The sequence below is a fragment of the Muscardinus avellanarius genome (genome assembly GCF_963383645.1).
Source record: "Muscardinus avellanarius genome assembly, chromosome: 11".
Taxonomy (NCBI): Eukaryota; Metazoa; Chordata; class Mammalia; order Rodentia; family Gliridae; genus Muscardinus; species Muscardinus avellanarius.
Window position 1 is genome coordinate 3,458,586 of NC_137797.1, and position 16,706 is coordinate 3,475,291.

Here is a 16,706-nt window from a genome sequence, read left to right on the forward strand (position 1 = left end):
CACGGGAAAGTTCCCAGCAGGGCCCAAAGAGCGCAGGCTCATTGAGGACTGAGGAGTGGTCTCCTCCAATGCACATGCTCTAGGAGGAGGGCTTCCAGGCGGAATCAAGCTCGCCACCGGGAAGCCCAGCTGCCAATTTCCACTCCCTCCCTCTGGAGTGCACACTGGGAGGCAACGCCCTCCGGGCCCTCTCCCCTAGACATCCCCGGGCCCTCTCCCCTAGACATCCCCGGGCCCTCTGCCCTAGACATCCCCGGGCCCTTTCTTTGGAATGCAAGCCCTTTAGCACTGCCCTGTGTTCCCCTGTGCCTCCACTCCCTAAGATAAACCTCTCATAAGCCCGTATCCCTGCGTTCCATTGGAGATCTTTCTCTTGGGAAGCAAGAACCGAGGAAGAGAGAGAGCTGCCCTACAGTTATAGGTAGGAGAGATTCGCACCCTGTAATAGGTCTAAGCACCTGCACGTCCACTAAGAATGGCTCTGGGATGTGCCCAGCGTTCTCAGCTGAGTGTGTCTCTCTGGGACTCCATGTTTCTTCCAAGTCTGCCTTTCCACCTGCCCAAACCCAAGACTGGCTGGCCAAAAACTCTGAGCCAGATCTGGAAAGTGGGCAAGGTGGTCCCGAGTCCCCTCACCTAAGGAGCTGAAGACATCTGCTCAAAATGAAACAAGAAAATACTGAAAGCTGCTGGGCGTGGTGGTACGCTTGTAATCCCGGCATACGGGAGGCTGAGAAAGGAGGATCGTGGTTCATGGACAGCCTTGGCTACATAGTGAGGCCTTTGCAACTCAGTGAGACCCTGTTTCAAAATAAAGAATAAAAAATAAGGGCCAGGGGTGTAGCTTGAAGGTAGAATGCCCCTGAGTTCCATCCCTAGTACCGAAAAAATAAAAATTACTAAAAGCTAGCTGCCTCTGGACACCAGCACCGGGCCATGGAAGGCCTGGGTTCCCTGGGATCTGGTCCCAGGCAGTCCAGCATTGCTCGCCCCTGGCTGTTTAGAGTTTGAGAAAGAGAAGAGGCAGGGATCAGTTGGTCTTTCAACCTATCAGCCCCTGAAATGACACAGCAGTCCCAAGGCTACTCCCCAAGATCTCCTCCAGCAACTCAACGCACCCGACTCAGTCCTTCAGCCGAGACTTCGGGAACCCACAGGCACATGTGGGTTCGTGGAGACCACAGCAGCAAATCCTTGGCATATTTATTTCTAGCCCCCTCACTTCCCCAGGGGAGGAATCAGGTACAGAAGTCCAGTGGTATCAGGGGGGCCCCCGGGGAGATCCTGGGTGCCTGCTCTGTGAAGGAGCCCACACCCACCAAGCAGAAACCACCATGCTGCGGTGCTAAGGCAGGAGCCTGGCTCTTTACCAATGTCAGTGAAGGGCCAAACCAGACTAAAAACCACTTTCGCTGATAACCAAGATCCACATTATTTAATAAAGCATCTCTACATCCTATAGAAATGACCTCTGTAAGCTGGGAGTGGTGGCACATGCTTGTAATCCCAGTATTTGGGAGGCTGAGACTGGAGGATCCAGGTTCACGGACAGACTCGGCTACTTAGTGAGGCCTTCTGCAACTTAGTGAGAGCCAGTTTCAAAATAAAGAATAAAAAATCAGGCTGGGTGTGTAGTTGGGAGGTAGAATGCCCCTGGGTTCCATCCCCAGTACCACAAAAAAGAAAAAAGGAAGGAAGGAAGGAAGGGAAGAAATGGCCTCTGTAATGCTGGCAAATTAGTGTGCAAGCACATTTCTAACTGCAGAGAAGAAATCAGGACACTTAGGATTAACACCTACTCTCTGTGAGATTTAATTAGAAGGGCACAGTCCCCACCCCTAATGCCTGCATGTGGAGGGCCACGCGCAGTGACCATCTCCCTGCTCATGAACACCTGGACACTCCTGGGGGCCGTTTCAAATTCCTAGTCTTTCTTTACAGTGGCAGTAACAGCAACCCCGAAGCCCTGCTGAGCAGGAAGGAGGACGGGGCGGTGCAGAGCAGGCGCACTGCTGGACAGGGCCGGGCTGCCTGGTCCTTCCGGCCATGCTGGTTCTATTAGTAACAGCACATGACGGCAATAAGAAAAGGTTTTTTTTCCCCTAAAACTGTACTACCATTTCTGAATGGAAATAAAAAAACCATTGGGTGAAATGGATCAGACTGAACCATTTAATCCTTCCTGACATTAACCGTACTGAGCCACAGAGTTCAATCTATACAGTTGTTCACCAGGCATTCGAGTTTTCTTAACTACTGACCAAGGCAGGGGGCTTCTGTGGACCACCTGCCCAGCAGGAGCCATGAGGCGGCTGGGCCGGATGAAGGGCCCGGCATGCAGCCGCTCCTCAGCCAGCGTCTCCCAAAGCCCCTTACAGAGCACCCGCAAATGTGACTCATGGGAAACTGGGTGCTCGCAGGCCTGGCTGAGCTAAGGTCTCGCTGGATGAGGGTGGAATCTGCCCCAGCCGCTGGTGTGCGCAAAGGGCAGAGTTCTAGACACACCGGAGACAGGCCACGCAACGGCAGAGGTGGGGCTTGCAGGGATGCCACCACCAGCCAGGGAGCCTGGGAGAGACTCGCCTGAGAACCCCTGAGGGGAAGCAGCCCTCTGCAGCTCCCGCCGCTGGGCTGTGAGAGTCAACACCTGCATTTCCAGCCTGTGTGTGGGAGTCCTGGTCCTGAGGCGTGGCTAGGAAGGCACCATGTTCATCCTGAAGACCGTGCTCCAGGGCTCCTGGGCCCTGGACCATAACCAGCTGGCCCGCCCCTGCTGCCCACCGCAGGCTGCTCTCTCCTCGCAGACCAGGCGGCGCTTCCATGCCCACTAGGCCCTGGCACGCAGGGGTCTCCCTTACTTTCCCCAAGCCGCCCAGGAGCACCCTGAAGGCTGTGTCAGGAAACAGCTGGCCAGCCCAGCAGGAGTCGCTAACCACACATCCCATGGAAGCCATTTCTCAAACCCAGGCGCTCAAGGTCGGGGCGAGCACGGGCCCGAGGTGGTGCTCCGGCTTCACCACCAGGTGATGAGCACTGCTCTACAGCTGGGCCTAGGGGCAGAAGAGCAACTCGACCCCTAAGGCTGAGACCTAGGTGTGACCACAGGGCCCTTGTCCACACACCCCTGTCCACATGCTCCTGCGGGGCGCTGGGGAGGTGGGCTGCATCACCCCACAATACAGAGGACCCTGAGGGTCACAGGACACGCCGGCAGGCCTGTTCTGCCAGCGAGCTGGCGACATGGCAGGGGAGGGGCCGCAGGCCAGGGACGGCCAGCCCACAGTCCCTTCAATACCACACTGCCTCTAGCCAGAGCCCCCCACCCCCGAGTAAAGCCTGGAAAGGCAGAGCCAGAGATCTGGCCCAGGACGAAGCTGTGTGGAGGTGGGTGTGGGGCAGTGCCCTCCTCCCCAGGGAGGCCTCCTGGGACCGCAAAGCCATCACGGAGCACTCGGAGCACTCACTCGTGGCTGAACGCTGGAGGTTACAGCGGGGCCCATTAAACTGCATTTGCATATGTATTCCCGTTCTTCAATATTCAAGGGATAAGAACTTGCGAGACTTTTTAAATAACTTACACTTAATTCACATTTGGATATTTCTTTGTGTGCAGCTGCTTGCTTTGCTAACCGTGGTGAAGCAGAGAGAGGCTCTGAGCAGAGGCAGCTCTTGCTTGGCCCAGCCTGGGGCCTGGACTCTGGCGCTAGGGCCAACAGTGCTGGAGGTCCCTCGCATCAGGTGCTGACCTGCTCAGGCCCATCTCGGCCTTCCAGGTCTCCAGTGGCCAGCTGCCTGAGACCAGCAGTTCAGGGACAACATCCTGCTCTCCGGGGCCCCTCAGAGGTGCCGGGCCTGGCGGAGATGGGGAGTTCAATCAGATGTGGCTCTGGGCTGAACAGAACCAGTGCATTGAAGCAAGTTCACACGCTGAAAGGGAGAGACTCAAGTTTGTTTATCTTAAACTGACAATTCAACTGAAAAATCATTCTGAGAAAAATGGTTATCCTTACTCCCTTGATCTCCTCCTTCAAAGACATACAGTCAATCTACAGCCCTGGAACACCCTCACATGCCACCGGGAAAGTGGTGGCTCTGCCTGTCGTATGGGTGCCAGTGACCAGACCCAAGAAACGGGCAGTGGGACCCAGGGACTCGCTGAGCCCCATGGCTGCAAGGTCCAGGCCCCGGAGTCACAGAGCAGAGCACCCAGGGAGGCTGCAAGGAACACTGGCCTGCCACCGCCTAGGGGAAGTCTGTGGGCATGCTCTGTCGGCTGAGCCCCGACTGGCCAGGACACCTGACCAGGCCGCTGGCTGCTGCTGGAGAGAGACCTGACCCGCAGAGGCCCCACCCCAGGAAGATGAGTGGGTGAGGTGCTTGAGATGGGCCTCTGTCTGTACATGGGGCGGCCTGGCTGTCAGCCCCAGACCCCAGACCCTGCGAGCGCCCCAAGGGGAGGCTGAGCCAGGTGGCTACAGGGATGAAAGGCCTTTGCCATGGACCAACACTGGTGCTCTTGGCCGGCAGGGGGCCTCCTGACCACCTGACGTTACGCCCACGTAGGGGACCTGCGTCCCCAACACCTGCTGGGAAACTGCAGGACGGCCGTGATATGCAATCCACCACCTGAGGGCACCAGGCTAGGCTAAGAGCGCCTCAGAGGGGCCACCCTCATTTCAGGGACTCAGCCAGGAGCTGCCGCCCGCCCCTGGCACTAACAGTTGGGTGCACACAGCAAGAGGTTCCCAGCAGGAAGCTGGAGCGAAGGAGAGGACCACAGGCATAGAGCTGGGAGACCAGCTCTTCCAGAACCTAGCCAGGCTGCCTCAGGACGTGGAGGCTGCGCCCTGGGCTGTGGGCAGGCCGTGGCTGTGGGCAGGCCTTTCGCAAAGCAGCCTGGTTCCCCTAAGAGACGCTCCCTGAGTTCTGAGCCCAGGGACCAGCGAGGCCGTGCAGCTAGCTGCCCCTTGTCCACCATGCTGTTGGGAAGCTCCAGCAGCCCAGGACCCTCGGGCGAGCGGGCTCTGGTCCTCGGCCTGTCTGTGCCTCTGAGCCAGCACCAGCACTCGGCCAGGGGAGCCAGCCATCTGCAGAGGGTCTGGCCCGGTAGGCCGCTCATCACATTATCCCTGCCCACCCTCTGCAAGCTGCATGCACAACTGTGACCAGATGACGGCTGTCGTTCTTTTTTTTTTTTTTTTTTTTTTTTTTGGTGGTACTGGGGTTCCTGGAAGCCCTTCTACCTCTGGGCTACACTCCCAGACCTATTTTTATATTTTTATTTGGAAACAGGGTCTCCTAAGCCAGCGCGCGCGGCTGGCTTCGAACCTGCGCGATCCTCCTGTCTCCGCCTCCCAAGCGCGGGGATTACAAGCGTGCGCCACCACGCCCGGCTACGGCTGTCATTCTAAGCCACTAAGGTTTGAGCGACACTTTTCGTGGAATAAAAGTTCCTCTGGATGAGACTTGTGGATGAGCTGCATTATCCCAGAGGGGTGAGTGGTGGCCAAGCCCTCCCCAGGAGAGGAGGAAGACCCCCTGGGCAGCAAGCATGGCCAGTTAGCCTGGTCCTGGTGTCAGCCACACCGGGAAAGACACGGTCACCAATGCTACAGTCCTGGATGTCACAATCCCCACATCACAAGGCCAAAAGACAGAAATCCCAAATGTAGAAGTCCCAAAAGCTGAAAACCCTGCAAACTGCAATTCCCTCAGGGGGAGGGGGAGTATAAAAGAGGGGAGGGCAGGGAGCCACGCAGAGAAAATGGCAGCTGAAGGCATCATTTGCTGGGCTGGGGCGTGACACAGAGGGAGGGTGCTCCTCCTAGTGGTACGAAGTCCTGGGGTCTGGCCCCAGGACTGCCTGTGCTCAGGTGTATGTGTGTGTATGTGTATGCACATGCACATGTTTACACACACATGCACGCAAACACACAAAACACCATTTGTCTGCACTGGCACTCTTTTCTGCTGATGAGATCCCAGGAATGGAATTTGATTAATTCAATCTGCAGGTCCCTTCAAAGACGGCAAAGTTACGACTGGCTGGGAAATAGCTGGGCACAGTGGGTAAAAAGATGCTCACGGATGTTACTGTTTGATCACCGGGGCTGTTGCTGCCAAATCCACGTCTGTCTATGAATGCATGCTGAAGGGGTTTCTGCGTACCTAGAACAACACGGAAGCACGACACAGGAGATGGGACTTAATGAGGAATGCTCATGCCGGTGGATCCTGAGTCACGGAAGAGTCTCAAGAGGAGCAGCCCCGCTAGAAAACGAATGTGAGCACGTTTCCAAGCAGAGGTATGCCCTCAAGAGAAACGGCAGGTATCTACGGCAACACGCTGACTTCAAAATGCAGTCAGTGAGGGTGAAAGCCAGCCCGCTTGCGAGGGCCGCCTCCTGCAGGTGCCTGGAACCTCTCCCAGTGCGCAGTACACCCTTCCACATGGTGACTGAATTTTCTTTTTAACTTTGAAAAGTTGTCTTGTTTTAGTTTTATCCCCCACTTTTTTTTTTTTTTTTTTTTTTTTGGCGGTACTGGGGATGGAACCTAGGGGCACTGTACCTCCGAGCTACACCCCCCTGCCCTATTTTTTAGTCTTTTTACATTTTTTGAAACAGGGTCTTACTGGGTTAGGCCTCTCTAAGTAGCTGAGGGCCTCCCTAGGAGTCGCTGAGGCTGTCCGTGAACCGCGAGCCTCTGGTCTCCACCTCCCAAATGCGGGGATTACAAATGTGCACCACCACTCCCAGCTTTATTTTTAAACAGTGTCTCACTGAGTTGCAGAGGGCCTCACTCGGTAGTAGCTGAGGCTGTCCACAAACCTCGATCCTCCTGTCCCAGCCTCCCAAGTGCTGACATTGCAAGTGTGCGCCACCGCGCCCTCTAAAATAGATGGGCAGCGGCATGTGAGAGACTCAGTCAGCAAAGATCTTTTTTTTTCCCCAAGGATAAAGTTTGGGCCAAAGATTAAGCTCAAGCTGACCTTAGTTTGGGCCCACATATAAGATTAGGTTCAAGCTGACCTTATGATATGAGGCAAAGCTGACTTTCTATGATTTGTTAAATGTCTGGCACCCTGTCCTGGAGTCTGTTAAAGACGTTTTCTGTCCTTGAAGTTTCTGCTTGCATAACTGTGGTTTTGTCTATCCTGCCAAGAAAGAAACTATAAAGATTGTAACAAATCCTAAATAAAGTTGGAGAAGCTTGCATCTGGTCTCCTGTGTCAGAGTCTTCTCTCACCAACACACGACCCCTGACTCCTGCTAGGGCTGGACCCCGGCATCAGGCCTTTGAGCTACCCTGCGCAGTGGAATAGCACTCGGCAGTGTAAAGGCAGGAGGTGCCAGGCGTGGTGGCGCACACCTGTAATCCCGGTGCTCGGGAAGCTGAGACAGGGCAATCACAGGTCTGAGGCTTGCCTCAGCAATGTAGCGAGGCCCTCAGCAACTCAGCCAGACCCTGTTTTCCAAGATAAAAATTAGAAAGGTCTGAGCGCGTCGTTCAGAGGGAGAACATCCCTGAGTTCAATCTCCAGCACGAATAAAATTTAATTAGCTAAATAAATAATTTAAAAGGTATGATAGCACAATCTCATGAAAAAATTTAAGATAATTATGAAGAATGGAAAAAGTGAGTCGAAAAAGAGAACTTCTCATAGGAGCAGTGTGCACAGGACTCCAGGAGAGACAAAGCCAGCGGCCACAAATGCACGTTAGCCTCGGTGGAAGGCCCACGAGGTGATGCGGGGCCGCCCTGCTCTCTCCCTGCAAAGCTTCACGGAGAGCCGCGGTTTACAGCGTGGGGCTACGTGCCCTGGGGCCGAGGGCAGCAAGAGGGGACACGCCAAGGGCCCCATGAACACAGAACCCAGCAGGACGCAGGCCACTAGGGAGGCAGAAAAGAACAGAGGGAGGAGGAAGACGGCTCTTCCAGCACGCCTGGAAACCCTGAAGAGGCCGTGGGCCTTTGACCTTCTGTCCCCCAGGACACAGCTTCTGAGCATCTTCACAGAGGATGATGCCCCAGGTGGGCACTGGGAGGAAGACAGCACGACGCGTGCCCTGCAGGAGCTCACAGTCTGAGACCCCAGCAGCTCTCTTGTCATTTGGGGATGCAGATGTATTTTGAGTGGTGAAGTCGAGGCTCCTGACAGTAAAAGGTAAATGACAACCTGCCGCTACGTGCGCCTGCTGCTGAGACCTGAGAGGCGGATGCTAATAACAGGTGAGAGGCCCGGTGCACAGGGACCAGGGCAAAGCCTCCACAGGGCCAAGGTGCCCAACTGACTTCCAGCAGAACCGCCTGCCCCTTTCTGACAGCACTGGCCTGCTATGCAATCTGGCAATTACTCACCCACTGAACCATCAGTAACAATTCCCCAAAAAGAAAGTGAGTAAGCCCTAACGGCGGCTGCAGAAGCTGAAGGCAGCCTGCTCCGCTTGCTGGGAACCGTGAGAAACTGGCTTCCGGCATCTTGGTTTTAATGATAAGCAGAGTCGACAAGTGCAGGGAAGACGGACCAACTATCAGAGCGCAAACTGCCACACTCCTGTCCAAATGAGGATCCTCCTCCAGAAGCCCAGCCCCCAGAGTCCCACTTAGAAAGGAGGACTGTCGTCTCCTGCCAATCCCCAGGAGCCGACTGCTGTCCCTGCAGCTCGTCATTAACGAAACCCGCAAGCAACACAGCGCCATTTGCACGGCTGGAGCCTCACACTCCTCTAAGTGGCAGACGGGCCTCCTCCAAACCTGCCTCTAAAGATAATAAGCTTCCTCCTGGTGCCACGGAGTATACAAATGACAGGAAAGCGCTTGCATGCTGCAAGTCCGGCTCCTTCTGAGCAGGCAGCGTGTGGGGCTCTGCTAGTGCCTGGACAGGTCCTGTGAAGTAGGCCAGGGGGAAAGAGGCTGGGTTCTTATGCACAGGGCAGCAAGCGTTTAGCAAACTGGCTGCTGACACATTCTTTCAACTATATTGCCATCGAGTGCCTGAGCCAAGCAAGCGTCTCTTGGATGTGGACACAGATTTGCTGGGATTGGGGTGCGTGTGTGCACGTACTCAAGACTCAATTTTCAAATCTGCAAAACCTTCACATGCTGAGCCGATGATTCCCACAGAGGACAGATAGGAAGCTATGGAGCCTCAAAGCCAGGACTGTGTGTCCGCGAGCGTGAGGCTGGGAGGGTCCTGCGGTCGAGCTCTCTGCCTGCGCCTGGAGCCGATGATTCCCACAGAGGACAGATAGGAAGCTATGGAGCCTCAAAGCCAGGACTGTGTGTCCGCGAGCGTGAGGCTGGGAGGGTCCTGCGGTCGAGCTCTCTGCCTGCGCCTGTGTCGCCTCTCGTTTCTTGCTGTTCTCTCCCCACTAGCTCCTTCCACAGCAGGGCGCTCTGTGCCGGGGTCCCGCTTGCCGCCTGAGTACATGGGCAGTGCTGGGTCTAGACCCGAGCAGATGGCCCAGGGGCAGCGCTAAAGCTCCGCTGTGCGCCGAGGCAGCTTCGAACAGAGCACCTAAGCAGAGCCCCAGGCCCTCCTCTGTGGCATGGCTGCACTGACCACTACACACAGCTGCTACGAAGACAACCGGGAGGGGGAGCCCGGCAGGGAGCGGGGCGTGGCGATCCTATCCGGAACTCGGGTCCTTGCTCTGAGGGGCGCCTGCCCAGAGCCTGGGGTGCAGCAAGCCCTGTGTGCGCCAGGCACGGCCAGGCAGTGCCCACGGGTCCTGTCAGACAAGGTCCCGCCCGGGGGCCATGCTCCAGGGAATAACTGCGGCTGCTGAGTCCCTGGGGGTGGCACTCTGCATAGGGACAGTACCTACTGCCAAGGGGCCGCAGGGCTCCTTCGGGAGTCACCGGGGTGACGGCGGGCCCCACAGGAAGTGAGACCCTTCGTTCCTTGGGGACACCTACCCACTCTCCTGCATACGCTGGCGCAGACAGGAGGGGCTATGGAAGGTCTGCCCACAGGGGCGGGGCACATCGGAAACGCACCCTTACCACATACGTGTGCACTTTCTCATTCAGCTGGCATGGGGGGCAGGACTGTCCACGGTGCCCCGACCCTGCGGAGAGGTGAAGCCAGGGGCTGAAGGACACCGGGGTAACCATGTGGGCTCCAAGAGGCCACAGGCCCCGGGAAGAGCCTGTGTCACCTCGGGGTGCAGGCTCAGGGTGAGGAGGGACACTGCTGTGCAGGTCTGGACGGGGCCAGGACCTGTGGCCATCCCACTGAGGGACAGAGAAGCCCCTGGGGCTGCCTCAGTGGGAGCAGGGGGTCTCTGACCCTATGTGCAGCCAGCTGCAGGCCCAGGCATCAGCAAGAAAGCCCACCCGGAGTGGCAGGGCAGCTGCAGAGACAGGAGAGCCTGTGGTCTCGTCTGCTGGAGACGAGCAGGCGCATTCTGAATGGAGCTGCCCAGAGCTCCGCCATGAAGCCCGCTCAGCTGTCAGCTCTGGGAGAGCCTCGTGCCTTCAAAACCAACTCAACGTCACACGTTCTCAGTCACTGACAAGCAGCCAGCCAGTGACGATCCCTGTAATGGCATCCGGGGTGTAGATGAAGGAGTCCCAAGGGCACGGGTGTAGGCAGTGGAGACCCTCTCCCATTCTGCCCCACCAGCCACTCATGTTCACTACAGGAAACTTCTCGGCCACGCTCCCTGGCCAGACTCCTCAGACAGACCCACAACCACACAGCCACAGACGTGTGTGAAAAGCAGAATCGGGCCAGCAAGAAGCCCGGCCAGGGGACTGCTCACCAACGACAGGGACCCTGCTCACCGTGGCGATGGCGGGCCCTGCTCTCCAATAACAGGGAGCAACGCACCCCCGCTGTGGACTGAACCCAGGACCTTGTGTGTGCTGGGCAAGTGCTCTGCCACTGAGCTGCAGCCACACCCGCATCTGGATACTGTCTCTGACCCTGAGGGAAGGCGCGCAGGCTGCGCGGTCATGCTGGGCTGGCACCCCATGCCACAGGGCTTCTATAAAAGGTGCTGAGGGGAGTAGGGGACCCCAAGGGACGTGGGCAAGCCCTGCCCTCACTGCCCAGTCCCGTGCGTACGCTGCTGTCAGTGCAGCCCCCGCAGAGGTCGCCCCCAGTGGCCAGCCCCTCACAGCCTCCTGCCGTGGGCCCCGCTCCTGGGTGCCAATCGCAGCAGGGTACCTTTCTTGTTATCGCATCAGCGAGGGGGGACCAGCGCCCAGGGCTCGATGGGCCAACAAGGAAGCCGAGCCACGCCGCCCAATAGCACTGGGCACAAGGGCTCTGAGCGCCAGCACGGGAACCTGGTGGCCGCTGCACGGAGTGACTCGGGAAGGCATGTCTCTGGAGTGTAAGCAGCGCAGCTGAGGAAGCGTGGTGCAGGGGGAGACTGCCAGGGGTGCGAGGACGGAAAGCGACCACACAAGACCAGCCCCGCCAGCGGAGCACCAAGGGAGGGAGAAGACCAGGCCGCGGGGGCTCCTGAGGTAGCAGTGAGCAGCGCTGACGTGGTAGCCCACTCGTCCTAAGGCTGCTGGCAGGACTTCAGCATAGACCCCAAGCTCCCACTGACACCCGGCTCTCCTCCAGACAGCGCCCACTGTGGCTGCCGCACAGCTCGGGTCAGCTCAGCTCTCTCACTCTGCTCTTGACCAACCTGCCAAGAGGAAGTCAAACCCAGACAGTGTGCGAGGAGACAGAGGACGGACATTCGGAGCCGCCAAGAGGAAGTCAAACCCAGACAGTGTGCGAGGAGACAGAGGACGGACATTCGGAGCCGCCAAGAGGAAGTCAAACCCAGACAGTGGGCGAGGAGACAGAGGACGGACATTCGGAGCCGCCAAGAGGAAGTCAAACCCAGACAGTGTGCGAGGAGACAGAGGACGGACATTCGGAGCCGCCAAGAGGAAGTCAAACCCAGACAGTGTGCGAGGAGACAGAGGACGGACATTCGGAGCCGAGCCACCCCTGACCCCCAGGCTGGGGCCAAGTCAGCCTCGGAGAAGAACTAAGGGTCAGGGTAGGGCCACAGAAAAAAGAAGAGCCCCTTCCCACAAAAGGAGGGGCAGAGGCAAAGCCCGCACAGGGCGTGCAGCCTCTGAGGACCCCTGCACGGGCTCTTCCCAACGCGCCTCCATGTGCTCCTTCTCGGTGTGCTACGGAAGCTGCCGCCCCTCCTCTCTTTCACCAGTGTGCAATGGTGGGGCTTGTGACCCTGCACTGCCGAGGGCTTCCCCATTGCCCAGGGCTCCCCGGCCATCCACTGCGATGCAGGGCTGGAGCGGAGTGAGCGCTTCTCCCAGGCAGGCTCCTCTGCCTCTCTCTCGCCAGGCCCAGCACTCTGCCCGCAGCAGGTGATCAACTTGGTTCTTCAACCCTACCAGTTAAACACTGGCCGCAAAGGCAGAATTCTGATTTTCCTAAAAGGGTATGATTCTTATTTAACCTGTGACCTTAATTAGCATTCCTCGTATATTTCTTTCTCTTCTACCCTTGTCAGAAGGCTTCCCAGGCTGTGCATTTTTAGTGTGGGGGATGTAGGGCTGGCCCGAGTATAATTGGAGTAGTGCCTGCGGGGAGGGCAATGTCCCCGGTCCTCCTCTGCCCACATTCGTACACTGAGGTCAAGCTAAGATCAGGAGAAACATACATTCTCACGTGGTGTGAAGCCCAGCCCTCCTCTGGGGCTCTGGCCTGCAGCTGTGGATTTATTTAACCTTTTGTCCAGAGGCCCAAAGAAGTTAGACACAATGCTTAAGGTCACAGTTGAGATAAAATATTCCTGAATACATCATCTTGAAGCTTAGCAAGAAGGAGACATAGCAGGGACTTGCGGGGTCCCGGGTGGGGCCGGCAGCATCTCTCACCTTACACTCCCGCAGAACAGGCCAGGGCACCTGGGCGGGGCCAAGGACCGGGGCCCGGGGTCTGGGGACCATCGCTGCCCTGAGTCCTCCTCATCTGGGACGTGGGCAGGGGGGGACATCGGCTCCAGGAGGCCAGGGCCCTGACAGCAGCAGCTCCACACACAGGTGTTTGGATCGCAGGCCTCTTCTTCCTACCTCACATCCCAGCCCCATATCTGGAGCTACAAATATTAAGTCCAAAGTCAGTCCAGGGCCTGGCCGCAGATGCAGCGGCTCCTGTGTCCCGGGCTTTGCTCCCCTGGCCACCCCTCCTTACTTGCACGTGGCCCCTTCTCCAGTGGTCTCTACAGCACCATCCCTCAGCAGTGGTTCTAGAACCTCCTAGTGCAGGTCTCGGTCATCTCTGAGGGATGTACAGGGACTGAGGGGCCTTTCTGAAAAGGCTGTGTGGCCTGCAAGGGACCCACTGGGTCAGAGGTTCTCCACAGGGCAGAACATCACACGCAGATGCCCTAGCAAGGCAGAGCAGCCCCACCACGGGCTCGCCCGCTGTCAGAGCGCCCGGGCTACCTGGGGGGACACGAGCCTCTGACTTCCACAGTGCGGAAGCGCAGCCCCCAAGAGCTCCTCGGCCCTACAAACACAGGCTTTCCTGAGCCAGGCCACGCCGCGGCCCGGAGGATCCAAGGGCTTCGAGCCAGGCCACCCGCCTGGGCCCGCTAGCACCCAGAGAAGAGCTTGTTCCAGGACCCTCCTCTGCGGGAGAGGCCTGGCTGTGCACACGGACAGGCCGCCTCAGGTCCCCACAAATGAACTTCCCCCATCTGAGGGCCGCTGGCTACTCCTCCTCGCCGGGGCCTCGGTGGCGAGCCGCCTCTGCCACGAGTCTTCTCCCCTCCCTGCTCCAGGCCTTGCACGCCAGCCCACGGCTCCTACACTCCTCCATGTTAGGGCTGGATCTGAATGTCCCTAAAGCGCCATCTGTTGAAAGAAGTGCAACGTGGCTGGGGTGGTCTCTAAGGCGTGGCCTTGAGGACTCTACCCTCCCTGACTCTCTCTCCCTGCTTCCCGACTGCCAGGAGCTGAACAGCTTTCCTTCGCCACACCCAGCTGCCATGATGTTTCTGCCTTGGAGCCAACCCACCGTGAACTGAGCCCCAGAAACCGTGGGCCAATGAGCCTTTCCTTCTATGGGTTGTTCCCGTCAGGCATTTTGGATACAGTGATAAAAAGCTGACTTGACATACGCCTCCTGCTTTCTTCATCAATTTCTGAGAATCAGGTGCTGGGGGAAGAGGACTGTGGAAAGACCAGGGTGGTACGTGGCCATCAGCCTTGGTCCCAACCCAGCCCCCTCCCCAGTTCTCAGAACATCTACTACTTCCTGGATGAGAGACCAGAACTGGCCCTCCTCACTGGTGGCCACAGTTAGAGACCACAAAAGCAAGAATGTATGGTCCACAGCAAGTTCCCCAGACGTGGTAAGGAAAGGAAGGAAGGTAGGTCTGTAGAAAATGTCATTATCGCTAAATTCAACTCCAGAATTGGCTGAGAGTGCTTACCTACTTTGGAGCAAGTACAAAGAAATATATGCAGCCTAGCTGGGCACTACTGATCCCAAGGTGCCGCGCACCCCTTTGAACGGCGGCACTGGGCGGGAACCGACGTCTGGCCTGCGCCTCGTGGCCGACCGCCTCCCTGCAGAGTCTGCGTCCGGGAGCTTCTCCAGTGCCTGAAGACCACAGTGGACACGAATGTTCTTCATCACATTCCCCACAGAATCAGAATCCAAATGGCCACTATCACGGGAACTGCCTTGTCCTGCCTGCTGCTAGCCAGCCACAGTTTCATAACCACTCATGAAATAACTTTTCAGAAAGATTTACCAATTACAAGTTTAACATCAGAGCGAGCTGTGGGGGCCTGAAGAGTCCTCCGAGGCCTGTGTGTTGAGGGCTCGGCCTTGGGCTCAGAACTACTTGGAACCTGTGAAAACTTTAAGGCGGAGGCTGGTGGGAGGACTTTGGGTCTGGGAGAGCATGCCCTCTGAGGACAGTGGGGCCCTGCCCCGCCCTCTTCCTCCTTCTCCTTTGCTTCCCACCACAAGGCTCCACCTGGGGCTCCCACTGGGAGGCGCTGCTTCCCACAGGCCCAGAAGTGACAGGACCCAGGGATCACGGGCTGAGCCTCCAGGACAGTGAGCCAATATACAATAACAACAGACACTTGTTATTGTAATGGAACCCTGACCAACACAGAGACCTAAGCATTGTGTGAACCACTTTGCTTGTTCTAAGGACAGCTCGGTTTCATCTGCAAATCGAGCTCTAGAGACTGCCCCAGCTCAGAGCTGGGGCGTTGTTGACGGCGTCCCAGACCTGCCTGGACAGTCACTGTGAGACACACATGGACGAACCTCCAGGCCCCTTGCACACTTGGTCAAATGTACTGCAATGAACCAGAGCTGCAGGAGGAAGAAGCCGTCTCTTCCAGAGTCCCTCCGTAGCCCCTAAGTGAGCTCTGATAAAACCCAACATGACTGAAATATGAAGAAAGGACACCTCAGTGTCACCAACCACACCCCAGATGTTCTTTATGTACGGCCTCTACATCCCCAGGACGCCGACTCTACTGCCATTCTGAAGTGGCGGGCAGACCCCCTTCCGGCTCCTCCCTGCAAACTTAGCAGCAGCCAGCCAAGCCTTGCTGAATATTCTCATTTCTAAATCCTTGCCCGCTGACAATGATGTATGCCTGCTTCCTGTAGGCGGGCAGGCATGAAGAGCTTACGCCCTCAAATCTTAATGGGCTTATGAAAAAGGATGTTGTAAGGAGACCTGCTTCTCTGGGTTTATTAGATTAACCCGATCCATCAGTTTCAATGCCATCGGATGCACAGAGTCGGCGCTGTGGGGCCCTGGCCAGTTCAGAAGAGCCCCAGGCTCTGGCACAGGAGGCAGAGGATCCAGCAGGTGCAGCCCTGGCACCTGAAGCCCTGCCTAGTCACACCCGGCAGGGACCAGGCCAGCCCCTTGGAATGTTCTCTGCTGCCATGTCCTGGAACTGACTTGCAGCCAGTATCCTGGGTGTAAGGAGAGACACCTCCACAGGGTCTCCTGCGCGGGGTACACCCACTCAGACCTGCCTCCTCAGGGTCGCCGCTTACAGATGATTACAAAGACATCTCCCTCCGTGGCTGCCCAGGAGACCCATGAGACAAAACAAGAGAGGTCCAGCATGGCCTTGGGCACGGCTGGGGGGTTTCCACCTGCACCAGTCCCAGGCTCTGATGGCCGAGGGTTGCTGGGGCATCCCTGCCCTTAGGTAAGCCTTTGACCTTAGCAAATGGCTGCTCTCGAGAGGAGTTCTGCTTCCCGGGAGCCCAGTGGGCCTCCCCAGCAGACCAGCCGGAGGCCGCCCTCCCCCCAGTGTGGCCCTTTCACACAGGGAGGACATGGTCACCTCCACGCCAGCAATTAGGGGCAGGGGCCTCAGTCTGGGCCTGAGGGAGCCATGGAAGAGGCCCCCAGGGCGGCTCAGGCTCAGGCTCAGGCAGCCCTCCTGGGCCCAAGGCCACCAGCACCAGGCCCCACCTGCAGATCCACAAGCGCACAGCGCAGCTCAGCCCACAACTACTCGAGCACAGCGCGCAGGGCTGCTCGACCGTAAACACCAGCGCCATGGCTCCTGCCTGCTCTGCCCCGGCCTGGTTCACTCCACACCCGAGGACATGTGCCCGCCAGCTGGATAGTGGGCCTGTGGGGTAGGGGAGTGAGGGAAAGCAGAAACCCAGAGACCTGGCTGAGCTGGTGAGGACGCTGAATTCAGACGGGGTCACTCACTCT

At 57.6% G+C, this 16,706-nt stretch overlaps 1 protein-coding gene across 7 annotated transcripts in view; it reads right to left on the reverse strand.

Annotated features, from left to right (window-relative positions):
* Positions 1-16,706, reverse strand: part of TBC1D22A (TBC1 domain family member 22A) — a gene marked incomplete at both ends in the record, with an annotated part of 318,925 nt that overhangs the window by 76,986 nt on the left and 225,233 nt on the right. The gene's annotated exons all lie outside the window — the stretch shown is intronic.